The sequence below is a fragment of the Bubalus bubalis genome, chromosome 23 (genome assembly GCF_019923935.1).
Source record: "Bubalus bubalis isolate 160015118507 breed Murrah chromosome 23, NDDB_SH_1, whole genome shotgun sequence".
NCBI lineage: Eukaryota > Metazoa > Chordata > Mammalia > Artiodactyla > Bovidae > Bubalus > Bubalus bubalis.
In genome coordinates this window covers 12,673,363-12,700,643 of record NC_059179.1, presented here as the reverse complement: position 1 = coordinate 12,700,643, position 27,281 = coordinate 12,673,363, and the positions used below count along the sequence as shown (strand labels likewise).

The 27,281-nt window shown below is 42.1% G+C and overlaps 1 long non-coding RNA gene across 1 annotated transcript in view; it reads left to right on the top strand.

Annotated features, from left to right (window-relative positions):
* Positions 1 to 5,262: 5,262 nt before the first annotated feature.
* LOC123331419 overlaps positions 5,263 to 27,281 on the top strand; it is a 54,359-nt gene continuing 32,340 nt past the window's right edge. The window contains exon 1 of the long non-coding RNA XR_006640535.1: positions 5,263 to 5,448. This is a non-coding gene — a long non-coding RNA (uncharacterized LOC123331419). The remainder of the gene's footprint in view (positions 5,449 to 27,281) is intronic.

The following is a 27,281-nucleotide window of genomic DNA, read 5'->3' as shown; positions in this document are numbered from 1 at the left end:
ATCCTCTGTCGTCCCCTTCTCCTCTTGCCCCCAATCCCTCCCAGCATCAGAGTCTTTTCCAATGAGTCAACTCTTCGCATGAGGTGGCCAAAGTACTGGAGTTTCAGCTTTAGCATCATTCCTTCCAAAGAAATCTCAGGGCTGATCTCCTTCAGAATGGACTGGTTGGATCTCCTTGCAGTCCAAGGGACTCTCAAGAGTTTTCTCCAACACCACAGTTCAAAAGCATCAATTCTTCGGCGCTCAGCCTTCTTCACAGTCCAACTCTCACATCCGTACATGACCACAGGAAAAACCATAGCCTTGCCTAGATGGACCTTTGTTGGCAAAGTAATGTCTCTGCTTTTGAATATGCTGTCTAGGTTGGTCATAACTTTCCTTCCAAGGATTAAGCGTCTTTTAATTTCATGGCTGGAGTCACCATCTGCAGTGATTTTGGAGCCCCCAAAAATAAAGTCTGACACCGTTTCCACTGTTTCTGCATCTATTTCCCATGAAGTGATGGGACCAGATGCCATGATCTTCATTTTCTGAATGTTGAGCTTTAAGCCAACTTTTTCACTCTCCACTTTCACTTTCATCAAGAGGCTTTTTAGTTCCTCTTCACTTTCTGCCATAAGGGTGGTGTCATCTGCATATCTGAGGTTATTGATATTTCTCCCGGTAATCTTGATTCCAGCTTGTGTTTCTTCCAGTCCAACGTTTCTCATGATGTATTCTGCATATAAGTTAAATAAACAGGGTGACAATATACAGCCTTGACGTACTCCTTTTCCTAATTGGAACCAGTCCATTGTCCCATGTCCAGTTCTAACTGTTGCTTCCTGACCTGCATACAAATTTCTCAAGAGGCAGATCAGGTGGTCTGGTATTCCCATCTCTTGAAGAATTTTCCACAGTTTATTGTGATCCACACAGTCAAAGGCTTTGGCATAGTCAATAAAGCAGAAGTAGATGTTTTTCTGGAACTCTCTTGCTTTTTCCATGATCCGGCAGATGTTGGCAATTTGATCTCTGGTTCCTCTGCCTTTTCTAAAACCAGCTTGAACATCTGGAAGTTCACGGTTCACATATTGCTGAAGCCTGGCTTGGAGAATTTTGAGCATTACTTTACTAGCGTGTGAGATGAGTGCAATTGTGTGGTAGTTTGAGCATTTTTTGGCATTGCCTTTCTTTGGGATTGGAATGAAAACTGACCTTTTCCAGTCCTGTGGCCACTGCTGAGTTTTCCAAATTTGCTGGCATATTGAGTGCAGCACTTTCACAGCATAATCTTTCAGGATTTGGAATAGCTCAACTGGAATTCCATCACCTCCACTAGCTTTGTTCATAGTGATGCTTTCCAAGGCCCACTTGACTTCCCATTCCAGGATGTCTGGCTCTAGGTCAGTGATCACACCATCGTGATTATCTGGGTCGTGAAGATCTTTTTTGTACAGTTCTTCTGTGTATTCTTGCCACCTCTTCTTAATATCTTCTGCTTCTGTTAGGTCCATACCATTTCTGTCCTTTATCGAGCCCATCTTTGCATGAAATGTTCCTTTGGTATCTCTGATTTTCTTGAAGAAATCTCTAGTCTTTCCCATTCTTTGCATTGATCACTGAAGAAGGCTTTCTTATCTCTTCTTGCTATTCTTTGGAACTCTGCATTCAGATGTTTATATCTTTCCTTTTCTCCTTTGCTTTTCACTTCTCTTCTTTTCACAGCTATTTGTAAGGCCTCCCCAGACAACCATTTTGCTTTTTTTGCATTTCTTTTCCATGGGGATGGTCTTGATCCCTGTCTCCTGTACAATGTCATGAACCTCATCCCATAGTTCATCAGGCACTCTATCTATCAGATCTAGGCCCTTAAATCTATTTCTCACTTCCACTGTATAATCATAAGGGATTTGATTTAGGTCATACCTGAATGGTCTAGTGGTTTTCCGTACTTCCTTCAATTTAAGTCTGAATTTGGCAATAAGGAGTTCATGATCTGAGCCACAGTCAGCTCCTGGTCTTGTTTTTGCTGACTGTATAGAGCTTCTCCATCCTTGGCTGCAAAGAATATAATCAATCTGATTTTGGTGTTGACCATCTGGTGATGTCTATGTATAGAGTCTTCTCTTGTGTTGTTGGAAGAGGGTGTTTGTTATGACCAGTGCATTTTCTTGGCAAAACTCTATTAGTCTTTGCCCTGCTTCATTCTGTATTCCAGGGCCAAATTTGCCTGTTACTCCAGGTGTTTCTTGACTTCCTACTTTTGCATTCCAGTCCCCTATAATGAAAAGGACATCTTTTCGGCGGCTGCAACCAGTGCACTAAAGCTTAGGTGGCTGCGCCCAGCGCGCTAAAGCACGGCTGAGAGGAGCCACCCCACGTCCGAGGTCAGGGGCAGAAGCCAAGAGGACCCCATGCACGAAGGGCGGCGGCCAAGAGGAGTTACCCCACGTCCGAGGTCAGGGGCAGCGGCAGAGAGTACCAGACTGCGACGGCGCAGGAACGGCCAAGAGGAGCTACCCGGCGTCCAAGGTTGGGGATGGGGGTGGGGGGGTGGGGCGGCGGAGAGGATTCCCAGCGTCTGAGGTCAGGGGCGGCGACGAGAGGAGTTACCCGGCTTCTGAGGTCAGGGGCGGCGGGCGGGAGGAGCTACCCCACGCCCCCACGCCTGAGGCCAGGGGCGGTGGCCGGGAGGACCAACCCACGTTCAAGTAGCCGTGGCTGCGTGGGCGCAGCAGGGCCTAGAGGAGCTATCCCACGTTGAAGGTCAGGAAGGGCGGCGGTGAGGAGATACCACTCGTCCAAGGTAAGGAGCAGCGGCTGCACTTTGCTGGAGCAGCCGTGAAGAGATACCCCACGCCCAAGGTAAGAGAAACCCAAGTAAGACAGTAGGTGTTGCAAGAGGGCGTCAGAGGGCAGACACACTGAAACCATACTCACAGAAAACTAGTCAATCTAATCACACTAGGACCACAGCCTTGTCTAACTCAATGAAACTAAGCCATGCACGTGGGGCAACCCAAGATGGGCGGGTCATGGTGGAGAGATCTGACAGAATGTGGTCCACTGGAGAAGGGAATGGCAAACCACTTCAGTATTCTTGCCTTGAGAACCCCATGAACAGTATGAAAAGGCAAAATGATAGGATACTGAAAGAGAAACTCCCCAGGTCTGTATGTGCCCAATATGCTATTGGAGATCAGTGGAGAAATAACTCCAGAAAGAATGAAGGGATGGAGTCAAAGCAAAAAGAATACCCAGCTGTGGATGTGGCTAGTGATAGAAGCAAGGTCCGATGCTGTAAAGAGCAATACTGCTTAGGAACCTGGAATGTCAGGTCCATGAATCAAGGCATAGTGGAAGTGGTCAAATAAGAGATGGCAAGAGTGAATGTCGACATTCTAGGAATCAGTGAACTGAAATGGACTGGAATGGGTGAATTTAACTCAGATGACCATTGTATCTACTACTGCAGGCAGGAATCCCTCAGAAGAAATGGAGTAGCCATAATGGTCAACAAAAGAGTCCGAAATGCAGTACTTGGATGCAATCTCAAAAACGACAGAATGATCTCTGTTCGTTTCCAAGGCAAACCATTCAATATCACAGTAATCCAAGTCTATGCCCCAACCAGTAACGCTGAAGAAGCTGAAGTTGAACAGTTCTATGAAGACCTACAAGACCTTTTCTGGGACACAAGAAGCTACATTTCAATTTCCCTTGAGGCTAGATGGGGTTTACCTGACTGAATTCTAGAAAATGCAGTGAAGCAAAGGTGATGTTCTCCACCTAGGTCTGGCCCATTAAACCTCCTGCAGAGTCCGTGGTGCTCTCTCTGCTTCCTCATGTCCAGGCAGGATGTAGAAGGGCCAGTGCCAAACTCAAGAGACCCTGGGGGATGTCAGATCCACCACAAGAAGAAGTGGAGTTCCTATGTCACCACCTGAAAGTCACCCACTGAACACCCTAATGGACCATGACATGAGTGAGTCCTAAACTTTAATGATGTTAAACCACTGAGATTTGGGGGTTGTTTCAGAAGTTCATTTCAGTTGCTCAGTCATATCCAACTCTGCAACCCCATGAGCTGCAGCACAGCAGGCTTCCCTGTCCGTCACCAACTCCTGAAGCTTGCTCAAACTCATGTCCATTGAGTCAGTGATGCCATCCAACCATTTCATCCTGTCATCCCCTTCTCCTCCTGCCTTAAGTCTTTCCCAGCATCAGGGTCTTTTCCAGTGAGTCAGTTCTTCACATCAGGTGGCCAAAGTATTGGAGTTTCAGCTTCAGTATCAGTCCTTCCAATGAATATTCAGGACTGATTTCCTTTAGGATGGACTGGTTTGATCTCCTTGCAGTCCAAGGGACTCTCAAGAGTCTTCTCCAACACCACAGTTTGAGAAGTTAGGACACCCTAATTGTGAAGGATGAATGTTCAGCAGCCAAAATTGCACCCCCCCCACCTGACTCACTTCAATTTTTGTACTTACATTTTAAGAACGCAGTGAAGAGTTTACACAGACCACTGCCAATACTTACCTCCCATTTAATTCTCTCACATACCTATTCCCCCATCTTGTCCTCCAAAATTCTCAGAAAATTTCTCTCTTACACCTAGTGCCCACACACCTCTTGTTCTTCAACTTCAGCTTTCAAAAGTTTCACCTTCCTTTTAAAATCTGCATAACAAAAGCTCAGAGTCTCTATAGGCAAAATAGAGCTCTCCTCTGAGGATGGGAGAGAGACAAAACAGCTGTTAGATAAAGGGGAAAGACTGGGGAAATCCATGCATTAATAATATTGTAACATTTATGAGGGTGAAAATTTGTAAACCACCTAAATATTAGACAATTAGAAAATGGTTAAATAAATTATGGCATACTTGTTACGGTTATATGAATAAGACAGTTTTAATTTAGTCCCTGTGTTTATGGAGCTTATCATCTAACAGCCATTAATGATAAACAGATTTTGGAAATACAGTTAATAATAGGCTGAGCTGTACCCCACAGGCCTATGAGGCCTACACTTGCTTGGCTTTAAGACCGAAGAGCTTGGAGTCAGCAACACAGACACCAGTGGTTTAAAGGATGGGGGAGCTTTTCTGAAGCAAGGTCCTGGAGCAACACCCCACACTGTGTGCAGGGGAGGAAGGGGAACTTGCCAATTATAGGGAAATTGACATCAGGTGGTCCATTAGTTACCAGGGAAACCAGCAGAGGGGCGTGCCCCTCACCACCTCTTTGATAAAAACAAGCACCAGCTTGTGCCTATGTGTAGGACGACACCTAGGAAGTACTGGGCCAAGTACATAGGATGGTCAGCCCTGTGTGTAAAGTGTAGGTGAAACAGGCATTGGTTGGGCAGGGGATGCCCAGAGAGCAAGAGAACAGCTGTCTTGAGTGGCCTGACCGTATATAATACAAAAAGAAAATTAATGGTACAACTTCAAGTGAAAACCTCTAGGTAAGAAGTTGCATTTTCATATATAGTAGTAAAATCTCAATTGAAGGAAAGCTTATATATGTAAGTCCTTGTATATGTGTGTGTACAAACTGTTTAAGTGGTTGTCTCTTAATATTGACATTATAAGTGATTTTTATTTCCTTTTTTATACTTTTCTATATGTTTAAAATGGTAATAAGTATATTTCTAATAATAAATGGGATTTATGGGGCTTCCCTGGCGGCTCAGCAGAAAAGAATCTGCTTGCAAGGCAGGAGATGCAGGAGGTGGGTTTGATCCCTGGGTGGGGAAGATGCCCTGGAGAAGGGCATGGAAACCCACTCCAGTACTCTTGCCTGGAGAATGTCATGGACAGAGGAGCCTGGTGGGCTGCAGTCCATGGGGTCTCAAAGAGTTGGACACAACTGAAGCGACTAAACACAACAGCACAGCAGCCTATTATTTTAACTTTCTTCATCATTTTCTGCATTTTCCAAGTGTTGATAGAATGTATAATTGGAAAAAAGCGCCAATCAATATACAGTATTGATATCACTGTGTACTGAGAGACTGCCGAATTAGCTTCCTGGTTTAATAGACTTTTGCCTTCCATAGCTCTATAGATCTAAATATATGTGTGTGTGTGTGTGTATTTATATTATAAATGGATTTTTAAAACAAAGTGGATTATTCCCAAAGCTCAGTTTGTGTATGCTTTTCTGTACTGTTAGCATGGACTCTAATGAGACTGAGTTCACCTGCCCTTCAATATATAGACACTACAATTTTATCCGATGGCTTTTAAGCAAGCAAATTCATGTCCTTAAAATACAGAGATGTAATGATTAATAACCCTGGGCCATTCAGTTCAAATGTATTTAGTAAATTTGCTGTGCTTTCCTCTTGTCAATAGGGACATCTATAGAGATATTAAAATGCAGTATATATATTGTGCTTAAAGAAAATAACTTTTGCTCAATACAACACAAAGCCACTGAATGCTAACCCACTGACATGTGCCCCTCCCTGAACTATCCAATGCCGTTGAGAGAAGTGAGTGAATTATCAGGGGTGATTTTAATTTAGATTACTAAAACATTTCCATAGACATAGAAGTCTGAGTTGATTAAACTTAAACTTATCTGATTATAGCACTTATTATATTATGGTTGAAGTTACAGGAAAGTACTTCAATTGATTGGATAATTATGAATAAATAGGAAAGGATATGACTTAGAAAATTTGTTTCAATTATTTAAGTGATTGCTATATGAAGGAAATTAAGAAACTGAAGTCGTCTCAACATTGTATCAAATTGTCAGGCAAATCTTTGAAGATGAATGGCTTCATGGTGTCTGAGATGCCTAATTATCTTCCAGACGTTGTTTACTTAGTTTAAGAGAGAAAAAGATAAGGATAAAAAACATGTAAATTCAACTAATAGAAAGACTGACCTATTGACTATTACATGTCTCTAGCTTATTTCTCCCAGAGAAGGTAATGGCTCCCCACTCCAGAACTCTTACCTGGAAAATCCCGTGGACGGAGGAGCATGGTGGGCTGCAGTCCATGAGGTCGCTAAGAGTCAGACACGACTGAGCGACTTCACTTTCATTCATTGGAGAAGGCAATGGCAACCCACTCCAGTGTTCTTGCCTGGAGAAGCCCAGGGACGGGGGAGCCTGGTGGGCTGCTGTCTACGGGGTCGCACAGAGTCGGACATGACTGACGCGCCTTAGCAGCAGCTTATTTCCTCAGCTGTTTTTAGAGAAGTCTCCCAGCAAATGTATCATTAGTCCTAACCAGGTCTCTCCCCCTGACAGCTTTACTTTGTTTGCAGCTGTTCTGTAGTTAGCCTCCCTGATTAATAAGCAGGATTAGTGGACAGTTACAATGGCTACTCAATCCAGTGTTCTTGGGGCTTCCTTGATAGCTCAGATAAGAATCTGCCAGCAATGTGGAAGACCTTGGTTCGATCCCTGGGTCAGGAAGATCCCTTGGAGAAGGGAATGGCAACCTACTCCAGTATACTTGCCTGGAGAATTCCACGGACAGAGGAGCCTGGTGGGCTACAGCCTGTGAGGTTGCAAAGATTCGGACATGACTGAGTGACTAACACTTTCACACATTTAAAAGTGCTGACCTCCACGGAGGATGTTTAATAGTGATCACTGATTTCAACTCAAACTCAATCTGGGAGTTATGGTTCTTGTTGAAAGGCTAAGAAATGAAAGCTTCCTTTATACTGTGAAAGGAATTGGTACAGCAAAACATGGACTAAACATTAGTGGAAGAACTAGAAAGAGGGCATTTTCTAGGGGGAAACCCATTTAAATGTTTTCTGCCTGTCCACGTACTTAAGTTAACTGTATTGTGACACTGTACATGGATCTTGTTACAGATTGAGATTAGTCATTATCATAAAATTGTTGGCATCTCCATAAAGGCATGTCTTAAAGGACTCGTCCATCATACCAGAAAGATAACTGATCTGGATGCTCACCCACAGACTATAGACAGAGGAGACAGGTATAAAGATGTTTCTTTAATCTACAGATCACTGCTTCTGTAGTCAGTCTCCCATCAGTGAAACAATGTTCAGCTCCCAATAACAGGCCAATATTGAGCAATTTGTAGGCTTAACATTCCTAATATCTCTTGCTGTTATCCCTTCAGGCTTCATCTTTTTTTTTTTTTTTTTTTGTTAAGTTAATCTTGACATCAATCGATAATGTCAAGCATGACTGTAAGTTGCTTTCACAGAGATTGTAGGACATAAAATTCTTAAATTACACAGGTGTGTGAGAGTTTAAGATTGGCAACTTATACTTTTAGGTCAGAAGTAGGTTTCCTTCTTTCCTTCCCACCCCCCTTTCTCCTCTCCTCACTCCCTTCCTTTCTTTCTTCCTTTTTTCCCCCTTCCTTCTTTCCTTCCATACCTTACCTTATTCCATGTAGGATTTGAGAAAACTTCTGTTCACTCATTCTAAGCCTTCCTAAATTGCAGGGCTAAAAAGAGGAGAAGTGCGCCACCTTTGTCTATTTTGGTATTTTATTTTCTCCAGTACCTATGAGAGGTAGAGGATGGCTCATGTTCCTTTAGCACCGCTGCACCTCTCTGTTGAGGGTCCATGGGTCAAAGTAAGGACAAAAAGAGAGTAGTTCTAAATTATTGAGACCTTATTGTGGGATCTTAGACAAGTCACTTTTATTCCTTATCTGCTGCTGCTGCTGCTGCTGCTGCTAAATCACTGCAGTTGTGTCTGACTCTGTGCGACCCCATAGACGGCAGCCCACCAGGCTCTTCCGTCCCTGGGATTCTCCAGGCAAGAACACTGGAGTGGGTTGCCATTGCCTTCTCCAATGCATGAAAGTGAATAATGAAAGTGAAGTCTCTCAGTCGTGTCCGACTCTTAGCGACCCCATGGACTGCAGCCCACCAGGCTCCTCCGTCCATGGGATTTTCCAGGCAAGAGTACTGGAGTGGGGTGCCATTGCCCTACTCTATTCCACTGATACTGGTGGCATAGAACTACAAGGAAGTGTCACTTACTGTTTCTTCAGGGAAAAGAACGCAGTATTTTCTTATTTGGATGTAGATATAAACACTTGAGCATTAGTAGGGCCTACTGCAAGGAGATCCAACCAGTCCATTCTAAAGGAGATCAGCCCTGGGATTTCTTTGGAAGGAATGATGCTAAAGCTGAAACTCCAGTACTTGGCCACCTCATGCGAAGAGTTGACTCATTGGAAAAGACTCTGATGCTGGGAGGGATTGGGGGCAGGAGGAAAAGGGGACGACAGAGGATGAGATGGCTGGATGGCATCACCGACTTGATGGATGTGAGTTTGAGTGAACTCCAGGAGCTGGTGATGGACAGGGAGGCCTGGCGTGCTGCAATTCATGGGGTCGCAAAGAGTCAGACACGACTGAGTGACTGAACTGAACTGAACCCAGATTTACGTTTGGCAAATCAACCAATTCTCCTTTGTTTTCTTAAACTGGTAATGTAAGGCAAATTTATAATAATAGTACATAGTATTTTTTGATTTTTCTACTATTTGCTCACTGTTTAAAATGAGTTATTTTATTTAAGCCCCCCAAATAAGCTTATCATTAAGATTTTATTATCTCCATTTTTTTTTTTTTTCTATCCTGAAACTGAGGCATTGAGAGATTAAGCCACTGGTCCAAGATCTCATGAGTGATGAAGGCAGTGTTTAAATTGACTTGAAACTCCATGCTCTAAACCCCCAGACTTCCTCTGCACATATCAGTCAGTTCAGTTCAGTCATGTCCGACTCTTTGGGACCCCATGAGCCGCAGCACGCCAGGCCTCCCTGTCCATCACCAACTCCCGGAGTCCACCCAAACCCATGTCCATTGAGTCGGTGATGCCATCCAGCCATCTCATCCTCTGTTGTCCCCTTCTCCTCCTGCCCTCAATCTTTCCCAGCATGAGGTTCTTTTCAAATCAGTCAGCTCTTTGCATCAGGTGGCCAAAGTACTGGAGTTTCAGCTTCAACATCAGTCCTTCCAATGAACACCCAGGACTGATCTCCTTTAGTATGGACTGGTTGGATCTCCTTGCAGCCCAAGGGACTCTCAGGAGTCTTCTCCCACACCACAGTTCAAAAGCATCAATCCTTCAGAGCTCAGCTTTCTTTATAGTCCAACTCTCACATCCATACATGACCACTGGAAAAACCATAGACTTGACTAGACGGACCTTTGTTGACAAAGTAATGTCTCTGCTTTTTAATATGCAGTCTAGGTTGGTCATAACTTTCCTTCCAGGGAGTAAGCATCTTTTAATTTCATGGCTGCAATCACCATCTACAGTGATTTTGGAGCCCCCCAAAATAAAGTCAGCTACCTTCTTCAGCAATCAATGCAAAGAAATAGAGGAAAACAACAGAATGGGAAAGACTAGGGATCTCTTCAAGAAAATCAGAGATAACAAAGGAACATTTCATGCAAAGATGAGCTCGATAAAGGACAGAAATGGTATGGACCTAACAGAAGCAGAAGATATTAAGAAGAGATGGCAAGAATACACAGAAGAACTGTACAAAAAAGATCTTCACGACCCAGATAATCACAATGGTGTGATCACTGACCTAGAGCCAGACATCCTGGCATGTGAAGTCAAGTGGGCCTTAGAAAGCATCACTAGAACAAAGTGGAGGTGATGGAATTCCAGTTGAGCTATTCCAAATCCTGAAAGATGATGCTGTGAAAGTGCTGCACTCAATACGCCAGCAAATGTGGAAAACTCAGCAGTGGCCACAGGACTGGAAAAGGTCAGTTTTCATTCCAATCCCAAAGAAAGGCAATGCCAAAGAATGCTCAAACTACCACACAATTGCACTCATCTCACATGCTAGTAAAGTAATGCTCAAAATTCTCCAAGCCAGGCTTCAGCAATACGTGAACCGTGAACTTCCTGATGTTCACGCTGGTTTTAGAAAAGGCAGAGGAACCAGAGATCAAATTGCCAACATCCACTGGATCATAGAAAAAGCAAGAGAGTTCCAGAAAAACATCTGTTTCTGCTTTATTGACTGTGCCAAAGCCTTTGACTGTGTGGATCACAATAAACTGTGGAAAATTCTGAAAGAGATGGGAATATCAGACCACCTGATCTGCCTCTTGAGAAATTTGTATGCAGATCAGGAAGCAACAGTTAGAACTGGACATGGAACAACAGACTGGTTCCAAATAGGAAAAGGAGTTCGTCAAGGCTGTATATTGTCACCCTGTTTATTTAACTTATATGCAGAGTACATCATGAGAAAGGCTGGACTGGAAGAAGCACAAGCTGGAATCAAGATTGCCGGGAGAAATATCAATAACTTCAGATATGCAGATGAGACCACCCTTATGGCAGAAAGTGAAAAGTAACTAAAAAGCCTCTTGATGAAAGTGAAAGTGGAGAGTGAAAAGGTTGGCTTAAAGTTCAACATTCAGAAAACGAAGATCATGGCATCCGGTCCCACCACTTCATGGGAAATAGATGGGGAAACAGTGGAAACAGTGTCAGACTTTATTTTTCTGGGCTCCGAAATCAGTACAGATGTTGACTGCAGCCATGAAATTAAAAGATGCTTAATCCTTGGAAGGAAAGTTATGACCAACCTAGATAGCATATTCAAAAGCAGAGACATTACTTTGCCAACAAATGTTCGTCTAGTCAAGGCTATGGTTTTTCCTGTGGTAGTGTATGGATGTAAGGGTGGGACTGTGAAGAAGGCTAAGCGCCGAAGAATTGATGCTTTTGAACTGTGGTGTTAGAGAAGACCCTTGAGAGTCCCTTGGACTGCAAGGAGATCCAACCAGTCCATTCTGAAGGAGATCAGCCCTGGGATTTCTTTGGAAGGAATGATGCTAAAGCTGAAACTCCAGTACTTTGGCCACCTCATTGGAAGTGTTGACTCATTGGAAAAGACTCTGATGCTGGGAGGGATTGGGGCAGGAGGAGAAGGGGACGACAGAGGATGAGATGGCTGGATGGCATCACTGACTCGATGGATGTGAATCTGAGTGAACTCCGGGAGTTGGTGATGGACAGGGAGGCCTGGCATGCTGCGATTCATGGGGTCACAAAGAGTCAGACACGACTGAGTGATGTGATCTGATCTGATCTGACTGTTTCCACTGTTTCCCCATCTGTTTGCCATGAAGTGACGGGACCAGATGCCATGATTTTAGTTTTCTGAATGTTGAGCTTTAAGCCAACTTTTTCACTCTCCTCTTTCACACTCATCAAGAGGCTCTTTAGTTCTTCTTCACTTTCTGCCATAAGGGTGGTGTCATCTGCATATCTGAGGTTATTGTTATTTCTCCTGGCAGTCTTGATTCCAGCTTGTGCTTCCTCCAGCCCAGTGTTTCTCATGATATACTCTGCATATAAGTTAAATAAGCAGAATGACAATATACAGCCTTGACGTACTTCTTTCCCTATTTGGAACCGGTCTGTTGTTCCATTCCATGTCCAGTTCTAACTGTTGCTTCCTGACCTGCGTACAGCCAAACTTAGGGAGTTTCTGGTTAAATATGTCCTTGTAAAAGCATTTTTACTCCTCTTTGCTCCCTTAAAACTCATCTAAAGTAGCAAAAGGATGAAAAACAAGGGAAAACAACCCCCTCATATTCAATGAAAGAATAAAATGATCCCAGCTGCAACCTGTCCCCAAATGCCCCAGATTTCTCTCAAATGTCTCAAACCTAAAGACTCATCCTATAATTCTTTAGATTCACAGGATATCTTCTATGCTGTGGCAGTACACAAGTCACCAAATGAGGACTAGTCCATGGAGACCCAGGTTAGTAGTTCTCATTGGTAGGAATGGCATCTCTAACAGAAAAGAGACATCCCTTTTCTAAAAGAAAACTGACATCCCTTTGGGGGGGGGGCGTTAATTTTCTTTGTTGTTGAGATATAGTTGCTTTACAATACGATATAAATCGCAGATGTACAAGATGTGCATGTGTGCATGCTAAATCGCTGCAGTTGTGTCCAGCTCTTTGCAACCATATGGACTGTAGCCCGCCAGGCTCCTCTGTTGGTGGGATTCTCTAGGCAAGAATACTGGAGTGGGTTGCCATGCCCTCCTCCAGGGGATCATCCAGACCCAGGAATTGAACCCATGTCTCTTATGTCTTCTGCATTGGCAGACAGGTTCTTTACCACCAGCACCACCTGGGAAGCCCAATGTACAGGATAACGATTCACTAATTTTAAAGATTATACTCTATTTATAGTTACTATAAAATAGTGGCCATATTTGCTGTCCAGTGTATCTTGGTAGCTTATTTATTTTATGCATAGTAGATTGTACCTCTCACATATGAAGAAACCAAGGTTCAGAGAGGCTAAAGAGTCGAAGCTTACCCTGAGAGTAAGGAAGTAAAAGGTAGAGCTGGGATTAGAGTCTAAGACAGGCTGGATATCATGATTATCTAAATCTGTCCAAACAGCAGCAGAATAAAGGGGAGCAGGGAAGCTCTGTTTTTCACCTACTCATATCCTAGAAAGGACTTGATTGACAGAAGCACTAATCCTTAGAGATGATGGGGTACTTTCTCCCAGGGCAAAGCATTAAGTCTCCCACCTCTGGACTTGCCCTCTGGCCAATTTCAGCAATCACATCCTCCCTCCCCACCTTGACATTGTCCCCTCCCTCACCCCAACTATGGCTCCTGATCTCCTGGTCTGAGTCAGCTGGGGCTTCTGAATTGCTAGGAATGGCAAGAGGAGGCACTTGGGAAGGAGCAGAGCAATCAGGGCTGTGATTTGAATTGTTCATCTGTTGGTTTTTTTGTGTATAGGTACTAGAAATATGAGTCAGGTGAATAAATGTAGGTAATCAGAACTTCATTGGTTGTCTAACCAGTGGCACAGATCGGTTCTGAAGTTCCGCAGTCCTCAAGCTCTAAATCCCAATATTAGAATTTCTTACACACTTACCTCTGCCCCCTGCATAATTCTGGATGTGAGTCATCCCCTTTCTGTCTCTCCCAAGCATTGCTTTCAGTGACACATCCTTTGGTTCTAACTCATTTTGACCCTGTTTATCCCTGGGTTTATTAATCACCAGCCGTCTTCATTACCATTTCAGTATTTCACTACGGACTGGAAAATATTCCATTGTGATGCTGAAAGACACTGAGCAGAAGTGTTACCTCCATGAACTTTCACTCCTAAGGAAGGCTGGACAGTGAGAGAGAGGGGGCTGTCTGTAGCTGAAAGTGAGGGGTCCAAACTAGGGGCTGTATATATTCCAATCTCTTTTGTAATCTGTATGTTTTACCAGCCAGGAATGTTGGCAGTGGGCACCCTTTTGAAGTAGATGAAGGTGTCCAGATGGCTCTTTCCTTTCATTCTGATGAAAACGGTTAGCTTAACATATGCACCAGAACTCCTAGCCCGCCATATAAATTGTGATAGATTTACCTACCGCCATGAACCTGAACTGACTTTGTGGACTACTCAAGATTGCTCTCCCCTGTCCACATTATTCCTTAGCTAATAGTTGGCTCCATTTAAAGAAGACTCACTGTCTTCATTTTAAAGGAAGTAGAAAAAAATAATCATAAAAGTTACCCCAAAACATAGGAAGAGTTTAGACAAATAGGTGTATATATTTTAAAGAAATTGCACTGTGTTTCCTAAAGGACTGCTCAGAGGGTTCTGTGAAGAGACTATAATAAATCAAGCAGAAAATGAATGGTGTGTCAGTAGAATTTAGGGAAGAACTGCAAGAAAACAAAATCATTACAGAGATGAAGCACACTTCAGAAATGATAAGAGGAAAAAGAAGCAGCACAATGCTGAAAACGCAGCCAGAGGTAAAAGTGCTGAATAGGCTTGAGGAATCATAAAAACAAAATGGAAAGGACAGAGGTATTAAAAAGGGTATATGGGAATCCCCTGGGGATCCCACAGCTAGGACTCAGTGCTTTCACTGCCTGGGGCCCAGGTTACATTCCTGGTGGAAGAACTAAGATCCTGCAGTGTGGGGGGAAAAAAAGGGGAGGGAGAAGGGATATAAAAAAGTGGTCAGGATGGAAGACAGAGAAAAGGAAATGAAGAGAAGTATAATTTATTTTCTGAAGAAAAGAATGGAATAAATGGAACGGAAAAAGTATTCCAGCATATCATTTATGCATTCAAGGAATATTGATTGGGTATGTATGTAAATTATGTACATATGTAACAAGCCTTTTTCTTGGGGGTGGTCTTGATCCCTGTCTCCTGTACAATGTCGTGAACCTCCATCCATAGATCATCAGGCACTCTGTCTATCGGATCTAGTCCCTTAAATCTATTTCTCACTTCCACTGTATAATCATAAGGGATTTGATTTAGGTCATACCTGAATGGTCTAGTGGTTTCCCCCACTTTCTTCAATTTCAGTCTGAATTTGGCCATAAGGAATTCATGATCTGAGCCACAGTCAGCTCCCGGTCTTGTTTTTGCTGACTGTATAGAGCTTCTCCATCTTTGGCTGCAAAGAATATAATCAATCTGATTTTGGTGTTGACCATCTGGTGATGTCCATGTGTAAAGTCTTCTCTTGTGTTGTTGGAAGAGGGTGTTTGCTATGACCAGTGCGTTCTCTTGGCAGAACTCTATTAGCCTTTGCCCTGCTTCATTCTGTATTCCAAGGCCAAATTTGCCTGTTACTCCAGGTGTTTCTTGACTTCCTAGTTTTGCATTCCAGTCCCCTATAATGAAAAGGACATCTTTTTGGGGTGTTAGTTCTAGAAGGTCTTGTGGGTCTTCATAGAACCATTCAACTTCAGCTTCTTCAGCGTTGCTGGTCAGGGCATAGACTTGGATTATTGTGATATTGAATGGTTTGTGTTGGAAATGAACAGATCATTCTGTCGTTTTTGAGATTGCATCCAACTACTGCATTTCAGACTCTTTTGTTGACTATGATGGCTACTCCATTTCTTCTAAGGGATTCCTACCCACAGTAGTAGATATAATGGTCATCTGAGTTAAATTCACCCATTCCAGTCCATCTTAGTTTGCTAATTCCTAGAATATTGATCTTCATTCTTGCCATCTCCTGTTTGACCACTTCCAATTTGCCTTGATTCGTGGACCTAGCATTCCAGGTTCCTATGCAATATTGTTCTTTACAGCATCGGACCTTGCTTCTATCACAAATCCCATCCACAACTGGGTGTTGCTTTTGCTTTGGTTCTGTCCCTTCATTCTTTCTGGAGTTATTTCTCCACTGATCTCCAGTAGCATATTGGGCACCTACCCACCTGGGAAGTTCATCTTTCAGTGTCCTGTCTTTTTACCTTTTCATACTGTTCATGGGGTTCTCAAGGCAAGAATACTGAGTGGTTTGCCATTCCCTTCTCCAGGGGACCACATACTATTAGACCTCTCCACCATGACTCATCTTTCTTGGGTGGCCCCACAAGGCATGGCTTAGTTTCACTGAGTTAGACAAGCTGTGGTCCATGCGATCAGATTGGCTAGTTGTCTGTGATTGTGGTTTCAGTCTGTCTGCCTTCTGAAGCTCTCAGGCTTCAGCAATATGTGAACCGTGAACTTCCAGATGTTCAAGCTGGTTTTAGAAAAGGCAGAGGAACCAGAGATCAAATTGCCAACATCTGTTGGATCATTGAAAAAGCAAGAGAGTTCCAGAAAAACATCTATTTCTGCTTTATGCCAAAGCCTTTGACTGGATCACAATAAAATGGAAAATTCTGAAAGAGATGGGCATACCAGACCACCTGACCTGCCTCTTGAGAAACCTATATGCAGGTCAGGAAGCAACAATTAGAACTGGATATGGAACAACAGACTGGTTCCAAATAGGAAAAGGAGTATGTCAAGGCTGTATATTGTCACCCTGCTTATTTACCATATATGCAGAGTGCATCATGAGAAACGCTGGGTGGAGGAAGCACAAGCTGGAATCAAGATTGCCAGGAGAAATATCAATAACCTCAGATATGCAGATGACACCACCCTTATGGCAGAAAGTGAAGAAGAACTAAAGAGCCTCTTGAGGAAAGTGAAAGAGGAGAGTGAAAAAGTTGGCTTAAAGCTCAACATTCAGAAAACTAAAATCATGGCATCTGGTCCCGTCACTTCATGGGAAATAGATGGGGAAACAGTGGAAACAGTGGCTGACTTTATTTTTGGGGGCTCCAAAATCACTGCAGATGGTGATTGCAGCCATGAAACTAAAAGACGCTTACTGCTTGGAAGGAAAGTTATGACCAACCCAGACAGCATATTCAAAAGCAGAGACATTACTTTGCCAACAAAGGTCTGTCTAGTCAAGGCTATGGTTTTTCCAGTGGTCATGTATGGATGTGAGAGATGGACTATAAAGAAAGCTGAGTGCCGAAGAATTGGTGCTTTTGAACTGTGATGTTGGAGAAGACTCTTGAGAGTCCCTTGGACTGCAAGGAGATCCAACAAGTCCATCCTAAAGGAGGTCAGCCCTGGGTGTTCATTGGAAGGACTGATGTTGAGGCTGAAACTCCAAAACTTTGGCCACCTGATGCAAAGAGCTGACTCATTTGAAAAGACCCTGATCCTGGGAAAGATTGAGGGCAGGAGGAGAAGGGGATGACAGAGGATGAGATGGTTCGATGACATCACCAACTCAATGGACATGAGTTTGGGTAAGCTCTGGGAATTGGTGACGGACAGGGAGGCCTGGCATGCTGTGGTTCATGGGGTCACAAAGAGTCGGACATGACAGAGTGACTGAACTGAACTAAATTTATGTAACTTTAAGACATAAGGGAAAAAGTATCAAGTAAAAATATAATAGAAGACAATTTTCTTGACCTAAATAAAAAAGTGAATTTGAATATTAAAAAGGCACAGTTTATCCTAGGAAGAAAAAATCTACAATCTTGATATAGAATAATGAAAATTAAGACACCTCTCGCTCAGACGGTAAAGCGTCTGTCTACAATGTGAGAGACCTGGGTTCAATCCCTGGGTTGGGAAGATTCCCTGAAGAAGGAAATGGCAACCCACTCCAGTACTCTTGCCTTGAAAATCCCATGGACGGAGGAGCTTGGTGCAGGCTACTATCCATGGGGTTGCAAAGAGTCGGGCATGACTGAGCGACTTCACTTTCAGGGGAAATTACTGTTTTAGGAATAAAGGAAAATTTAGTGGTAAGAAAATTTAGATCTTAACAGGGGAAAAATATGTTTGGTGCCATGTTTCTTAATGGGATCAGTCACTGTCTGAAGGCAATGGAACAAGTATCTACCAATATCAAGTGGATTGGGTATACAAGTGGAAAGCTGTAAAACAGGCATTCTGAACTATATGGTCTCAGTGATCCAATCTTGAAAAATATACATGATGACAAAATGTAGCACATTAAGAGATAAATGACAATGTCATGATGCATGGAATAGTGGTGAAACTCATGGAATTAGCAAATGATCTGTGTTCGATCTCTGGGTTGGGAAGATCCCCTGGAAGAGGGCATAGCAACCCACAGCAGTATTCTTGCCTGGAGAATCCCCATGGACAGAGGAGCCTGGTGGGCTACAGCCCATGGGTTCAGAAAGAGTCAGACCCAAATGAGCGGCCAAGTACAGCACAGCACAGTACGAGGAATATGATCACAATCAGACTGTCATGTTACCAACTTTTACAACATTAAAATACTTGTGTAATGAATAAAGAGTAGGAATTGAGGGAGGGATGGTGGGAGAAACTATGGTGTTAATTTTCATATCTTTCAAGAAGGGAATGAATAGGCATTCAAACCCACTCCAGTGTTCTTGCCTGGAGAATCCCAGGGACCGGGGAGCCTGGTGGGCTGCAGTCTATGGGGTCGCACAGAGTCGGACATGACTGAATCGACTTAGCAGCAGCAGTAGCAGCATACTTAAAATAAGTAATTAAAAAAGAATCTTGGCATAATTTAAAAAATAACTTTATGTCTTTTTATTTGGGGTCCTTTTTATAAATGAAATCTCATAAATATTACTTGGAGATTTAGTAATTTTTCAGTTGCTCTTTGGTACCCTCTGGCAAATTTTGGGGACACTAAATTTATACTGAAAAATTATATCTTGCTTAAGCAATAGATTTTAAGATGATCCCAGAATGTGAATATTACATGCAATCAACATTTTCTTTGAACATCTCTTTAGAAAGTTTAATCTCCCGCTTTGGAAGAAATTGATATTTTCTCATTAGAGTACTAGATAAGGTAGTAAGTTTGTGTGGAGGCATACTGTGCAAACGGTATCTCCTTCTGCGTGCCAACTCTCCTATTCAGCTCAGTGAGATGCTTGCCTTACACAGATACATTGTGATTTACCATGAGTGAGGAACAGATGGAAATCTCTCTTATGTTCCTTGAATGAAGGGGAAGGTAAGTTGAAACGTCTGCACTATGTACATTTTTTCCTCTTCATCTCTCTCTTTATCAAGTGTGTGGCTGTATCTATGTAAGTTAAATAAATGCTTAGTGTCGACTTAGAAAAAGATAGCATAAGAGTTGTGAGTTTCAGTTTTATTTAGGCTCTTGCTGAGGACTAAAGCCTGAGAGATAGCCACTCAGTAGCTCTGAGGAGACTGCTTTAAAGAGGAGCCAAAGTATATATGGTTTTTGGCTGGGAAATTCATGCAGTCAAGTATGTTGCTGTTGAGTTGCTAAGTTGTGTCCAACTCTTTTGTGACCCCATGGACTGTAGCCCACCAGGCTTCTCTGTCCATGGGATCTTCCAGGCAAGAATATTGGAGTGGGTTGCCATTTCCTTCTCCAGGGGATCTTCCTGACCCAGGGATTGAGCCCTGCGTTAGCAGGTGTTGGCCTGCATTGGTAGGTGGATTCTTTACCACCGAGCCACCTATATATATCTTAGTAAAAGATTACTGCTAGTCACAAAGAATAGACATCTCAAATTAATAATTTTAGTGCTTTTCTGTGTATGGGAAGATGCAAGAATCTGGGGTTATTGAAATTCTTCCTGAAGTATGCATCCAACTATTTAAGGGCTTGCTTTTCCAAGGCACAGAGTACCTCATCTCTTTTTCATCCTGGATTCCTTTCTGGGTGCACTGTTGGTGGTCAGCTGCAGTGGATTACAACTTAACCCTTGTAGAACTGAGTGGTGAGTAATGTTCTTTGTCTTAGTGATCTTAATTTTTAATGTAGCCACATTAGATAATGTGACTCTATGGAAATATTTTAATTAAAAGCAGCAGGTCGTGTAAGTTCATTTTGCAAAAGTTTTTATTACTCCTCTTTCTTCTCCTTCCTACCTTCCTTTTCATTCCTTCCTTCCTTCCTCCTTTCTTTCTCTATCTTTTATCTATATGTTTTGTATGTCTCTGTGTACATCCTTCTATTCATCCAACCATGTATACAGTAATGTGTGTGACATATATGTGTATGTGTGTTTTTAGAGAAGTGTGTGTGCTTGTATATATATGTTTATGTATGTATGTACGTACATATATATATGGGGCTTCCCAGGTGGCGCTAATGATAAAGAACCAGCCTGCCAATGCTGGAAATGTAAGAGACAGGTTTGATCCCTGGGTCAGGAAGATCCTCTGGAGAAGGGCATGGCAACCCATCCAGTATTCTTGCCTGGAGAATCCCACGGACAGGAGCCTGGCGGGCGACCATCCATAGGGTCACAAAGAGTCAGACATGACTGAAGCGACTTAGCAAGAGCTTGATAGATATATTTATCTGACTTACCTGAAAAGATGTCTACCATATGGTAACCATGCTAATCTCCAGTAGGTGGGATTTGAGTAGTATTATATTGTCTTTTTTCCTTCTATTCGGTATTCCTAGAACTGTTTTACAAGAAAGTATAATTTTATAAAACTGTTAAGTCATTCTTTCCTATTCTCTATACATAAAGAATTATACAAAATTGACTCCTAACATGTTATACCATTATATCTGCAGGTAGAGCTGCACAAACACTGCGTTTTGTACTTAGATCAGTAGGGAGCTGGCAAAAGCTGATTAGCCAAAGAAGCGAGTCTTGGTCTGTCTCCATGCTCCATCTCCTCCCCTGTTAGCCTTCTCTGTTGGTTTCTTCTATAGAGCGCTCAGTTCCCAAGCTTTACTGATTGTGTTCTCTCTGGGCTGTCATCCTGGAGACAACCTACTCTCCCTGGGGACCATTTGCTGTCAGCTTGTCATTATCAGCTTTCTGATCATTTCTTCTCGTGTTCCCTCACTTTCTTCTTTCATTTTGTTTTATGCTGCTCTCTGCCTCTCCTCTCTTCTTTCCCTCCACTTCTCCCTACTCTTTCTGTGGTGCCATGCTTTCTTTATTTTCTTATTTATTTTCATTGAAGTGTAGTTGATTTACAATGTTGTTAATTCCTTTTATACAACACGTGATTTGATTATAAGCATACATATATTCTTTTTCTAATATCCTTTTCCATTAGGGTTTATCATAGGGTTTTTTAAAATTGGACGATAATTGCTTTACAATGCTGTGTTGATTTTTGTTGCACAACAATGTGGATCAGCTATGTGTGTACATATGTGCCCTCCCTCTTCAATCTCCCTCTTACCCCCACCCCCATCCCACTCCTCTAGGTCACCACAGAGCGCCAAGCTGAGCTCCCTGTGCTCTACACCGAGTTCCACTAGGCATCTGTTTTGTGCATGGTAATGAACATATACCAGTTCTATGCTCTCAGTTCCTCCTGCCTTCTCCTTCCTCTTCTGTGTCCATGATGCCATGCTTTCTATGCTATGACCTCAGTTTATTTCATCTGGACTTTCTTTTCTATTTTCTCACTCATAGGGTGAGGCTCTTCTTGGCATTCCTAAGGATAGTTTCTTATTTTTTCCAGGAAGGACTGATGTAGTGGACTCTGCCATCAGAATCTTCTTTCTTTCCAAAAAAATCACTCTATATCTTGGTTCTCAGGATACCTGAAAGCATCTTTAGTAGGAGCTACAGGGAATGGGCTCAAGGAAGAAAGGCTATCGGAGCTGTCCAATGACCATTGGCAAATGGAGTGGCCAGCAGGCACACCCCACAGGTGCCTTATCTCACATGTGCAGTTGTGAGTTGTTTCACAGTTGCAGAAGTGTTTCTATACTTCACTGACTTATGCTCACTCTCTTTATGCAGGATCTCAGTCCATTGTTGACAGGGTCTTCCCATCATTTCTGAGAATTCCCAGAGGTATTCTCATGGGCACTCATGTAAACGCCTCTGCTTCTTCTGTTCTGGACTGTATCAGTGTTTGATTCCCAAGAAGCCCCTTGAGAGAGGAGCTTGTATGACTGCAGTTGCCAGTACCTTTGTCCAAATACTAAAGACAAGTAGATTTCCTGGGATGCTGCAAAACATTCTGAACCCAGGTGCAGACATTGCTCAGGGAAGAGAACCAGACTTGAGACCAACATTACGCTGTTGTCCTGTTTCCTTCATCATTCTTCTTAAGCACTTACAGAAAGACCAACTTTCTCAATATCCTCCAAAAACTATCAATCAGACAAATTAGTCTTATGGAAATGAACTGAGGGCAGCTACCCACCAGTTCATTATGTATGATCAGACCTGCCTGAATCCTAGTTCAGACTTTCCTCAGGAATTTTTTCAATGCACAGTTGAGTCAAATGCCCTAGAAAAATCCCAACCCTATCAATAATCAATAACAAATAATATAATTAAAAACATACATAAATACATTAAATCAATAACAAGGTTTTGGGTTTGAATGATATGGAACAATTGCTAATTTACCTCAGTCTGAATATTTTATCAATAAAATGTTACAACCTCAGATGTACAATTAGCCTAAACAACAAAAAGATGTTCAATGAAAGCATCAGTTTATTTTAGTTACTTTTCCTCTTGTCATTCTAAACATTTTAAATTTGTGAGTATAAATTCATTGAAAATTCTCAGGTTTTGTCTGTCTAGAAATGTCTTGGTTTTATCCTCATTATTGAAAAATAATTTCTTAAGATATGACATTCTAGGCTGACAGCTCTATCTTTCAGCGCTTTGAAGATATTATTCTGGGAAAATACTGGAAATTATACTGGGAAATAATCTGTTAATTTAATTTCAAGTCATTTATAGACAGTTTTGCTTTTTTCTCTTACTAGTTTGAAGGTCTCACTGTCTTTGGAATTGCACTTGGTCCTAAGTTATGCCGAGGTGTGTCTAGCCTGCTATTTGCTAGGCTTCTTGAATCTGAGGTTGGTGCATTTCATCTTTCTTGGAAAATTCTTAAACATTGTATCTAACCTAAATGGGGAAATAATTTGAAAAAGAATATATATATGTGTGTATATATATATGACTGAATCATTTTGCTGTACATCTGAAACTAACACAACATTGTAAATCAGCTATACTGAAGTATAAAATAAAAATTAAAAACCAAAACATTGTATCTTAAACATATTGTTTCTCCTTTTTTAATCTCTGCTCTCTCTTCCATGAATTGCCAATAGACATTTTTGGAACTCATGCTATTTTTCTTGGCTCTTCACTTTTCCATGTTTTTACCTCTTTCATCTTCAGTTTAGTTCAGTTCAGTTCAGTCGCTCAGTCGTGTCAGACTCTTTGCAACCCCATAAACTGCAGCACACCAGGCCTCCCTGTCCATCACTAACTCCCGGAGTCCACTCAAACCCATGTCCATTGAGTCGGTGATGCCATCCAACCATCTCATCCTCTGTTGTCCCCTTCTCCTTCCTGCCCTCAATCTTTCCCAGCATCAGGGCCTTTTCAAATGAGTCAGCTCTTTGCAGGAGGTGGCCAAAGTATTGGAGTTTCAGCTTCAGCATCAGTCCTTCCAACGAAAGCCTGGGACTGATCTCCTTTAGGATGGACTGGGTGGATCTCCTTGCAGTCCAAGGGACTCTCAAGAGTCTTCTCCAACACCACAGTTCAAAAGCATCAATTCTTCAGCGCTCAGCTTTCTTTATAGTCCAGCTCACAGATCCATACATGACCACTGGAAAAATCATAGCCTTGACTAGATGGACCTTTGTTGACAAAGTAATGTCTCTGCTTTTTAATATGCTGTCTAGGTTGGTCATAACTTTCTTCCAAGGAGTAAGTGTCTTTTAATTTCATGGCTGCAATCACCATCTACAGTGATTTTGGAGCCCCCCAAAATAAAGTCAGCCGCTGTTTCCCCATCTATTTGCCATGAAGTGATGGGACTGGATGCTTTAAGTCAATGTTGTGCTTTAAGTCAACTTTTTCACTCTCCTCTTTCACTTTCATCAAGAGGCTCTTTAGTTCTTCTTCACTTCCTGCCATAAGGGTGGTGTCATCTGCATATCTGAGGTTATTGATATTTCTCCTGGCAATCTTGATTCCAGCTTGTGCTTCCTCCAGCCCAGTGTTTCTCATGATGTACTCTGCATATAAGCTAAATAAGCAGGGTGACAATATACAGCCTTGACGTACTCCTTTTCCTATTTGGAACCAGTCTGTTGTTCCATGTCCAGCTCTAACTGTTGCTTCCTGACCTGCATACAGGTTTCTTTCCTCTTATCGTGCTGTGTTTTGCGGGCTCAGCTGGGTACGCACCAGCATCCAAGTGACACTGCTTGGTGCATTCAGTTCCTTGCCCGTTGTTGGTCTGAGGACCTCAGTTTCTCTTCGACTTTGGCCGGAGGCTGCCTTCAGCTCCTTCTTGCTTGGCGCTTTCCATATGGCATCTCACAATTGGCAGCTTTCTTCCTCAAAGAAAGCAACACAGAGAGAGACTCCTGGTAATATGGGCTACAGTTTTATATTGCATAATCAAATATACATGATTACCTACATTCTGTTACCTTTGGTATATTCTGCTGACTAAAACAAGTCACAGGAGCCTCCCACAGAAGGCACGGGAATCATGGGCTCACTCTAGATTCTGTCTGTCACACTGCACACCTCTATAATTTAATGCAAAATGAAACCATGTAACCCCCAAAATAGAATTTATTAGTCTGTATCCTAAAAGTTCCCTTTGTCTCCCCTCCCAATCATTTTCCCCTTTCTCCCTAATGATAACTACCCTGATGAAGTTTATGATAAAACAGCCTCATTTTTTAAAAGAAACCATATTTATTTATATTCCACCTAGGAATGCATTCCTAAAAATTATGGATTAGTATGGGCTATTTTATTTATGTTTTTATTTGACTTCTTATTTATTTTACACTTACAGAAAAAGAACTTAAAACTCATGTTTCCTCTCGTCCTCTACTGCCAAGCATAGCATCTTCCAGATACAATGTGGAAATTCACTCATGCATAATAACTTTTTTCGCAATATGACCACTTTATCTTCCTGATCCCAGCGGCTCTATGTGGCACATGGCACTGCAGCATGAGTGGTATAATTTATTTCTTCCCCAAATTACACTGGGCTTCCCTGGTGGCTCAGATGGTAAAGAATCTGCCTGTAATACAGGAGACCCAGGTTCGATCCCTGGTCCAGGAACCCCTGGAGAAGGGGACGGCAACTCACTCCTGTATTCTTGTCTGGGAAATCCCACGGACACAGGAGCCTGGTAGGCTATGGTCCATGGGGTTAAAGAGTCGGACACGACTGAGCTACTAACACTTCCATGTCTTCATACACTCTCATCGGACAGTTGGCCTGTTTGCTTGCTTGGATGTTCAGCTTCTCTATGGTTTGTTCCTTTATAGTGTTTACTAGAAAACTTTTTATAGGGTCATAACTCAATCTTCTTTTTTTCTTCTTTATTGAAGTATAGTTTATTTACAATGCTGTGTTAATCAGGTGTACAGCAAAGTGATTCATTTATATATATGTATAGTGGTTTTCAGATTCTTTTCCATTATAGGTTGAATATAATTCTCTGTGCTATACAGTAGGTCTTCGTTTATTTTATATATAGTAGTTTGTATGTGCTACTCCAAAACTCCTAATTTACCCCTTCCCCACCTTTTTCCCTTTCATAACTGTAAAATTGTTTTTTACATCTGTGAGTCTGTTTCTATTTTGTAAATAAATTCATTTGTATCATTTTTAAAGATTCTGCAAATAAGTGATATCATATATTTATCTTTCTCTGTCTGACTTGAAAGCTCAGTTGTGTCTGACTTTTACTGACCCCATGGACTGTAACCTGCCAGGCTCCTCTGTCCATGAAATTCTCTAGGCCAGAATACGAGAGTGGGTAGCTGTTCCCTTCTCCAGGGGATCTTCCCTGTCCAGGGATTGAACCCAGGTCTCCCACATTACAGGCAGATTCTTTACCGTCTGAGCCACCAAGGAAGCCTGAGAATACTGGAGTGGGTAGTTTATCCCTTCTCCAGGGCATCTTCCCAACCCAGGAATTGAACCGGGGTCTCCTGCTTTGCAGATGGATTCTTTACCAGCTGAGCTACCTCACTTAGTATATTAGTTAGTTAGTTCAGTCGCTCAGTTGTGTCTGACTCTTTGCGACCCCATGAATCGCAGCATACCAGGCCTCCCTGTCCATCACCAACTCCCAGAATTTACCCAAACTCATGTCCATCGAATCGGTGAACTTGGGAGGGCTCCCATAGTGATCTGCAAGGTTTCAGAATCACAAAATGATTTGGGTTGTGTTCACGCCTTGTGTATATTCTTTGGTAATATTTTTCTGTGAGTCAACTTTCTATGAGCCCCCAGGGGTTACAAGGTTTTTAGTTATAGAATTAGACTTTTGAATTGTCAGTAAACTGCAAATTTACTGGATCTTCTTTATCAGTTTTTGTAAGTTTTATTATTCTAAGAATTTATATACTTCATCTCTTTTTTATTGACTAATATCTCTTAAGAGTTGATAAGTTTGTGTCTTTTTAATGCACACACCTTTTGTCTTGGTTGATATTCTCTAGTTTTTTAATCTCATTACTTTTCATCTTCTGATTATCTTAACGTGCTAGGTTTTTGTAATTTCTTGAGATGGATGTTAGGATGTGTATCTCATTGATTTTCAGTCTTCTTTTCTAACAGATACTTGAAAATTATAAATTTGTCTGTAGTTGCTTTTTACGTTTTGATATGTCATTAAAAAAACAATTACATACCTTCTAATTTCCATTTGAATGTTTTTCTTTGACTCAAAGTTTACTTAAAAGTAGTGTTTTCTGAAACTGCCAACACCTGAGGATTCTCTTATCTTTTTGCTATTGATTTCTACGTGGAAATAATTGTTTGTGAAAAAAATGTTAGATGATAGTGTCTTCCTCCAGTGAAGATCTAAGCTTGTTTTTGCTAGGCATCCAGGGACAGAGGAATCCAGGATAAGCTTCAAAGGCTGATGTGATTCGAAACTGAGCTGCTGCCTCTGTGAAAATCCTATTGATTTCTAGGAAACTCCTACTCCTCAGG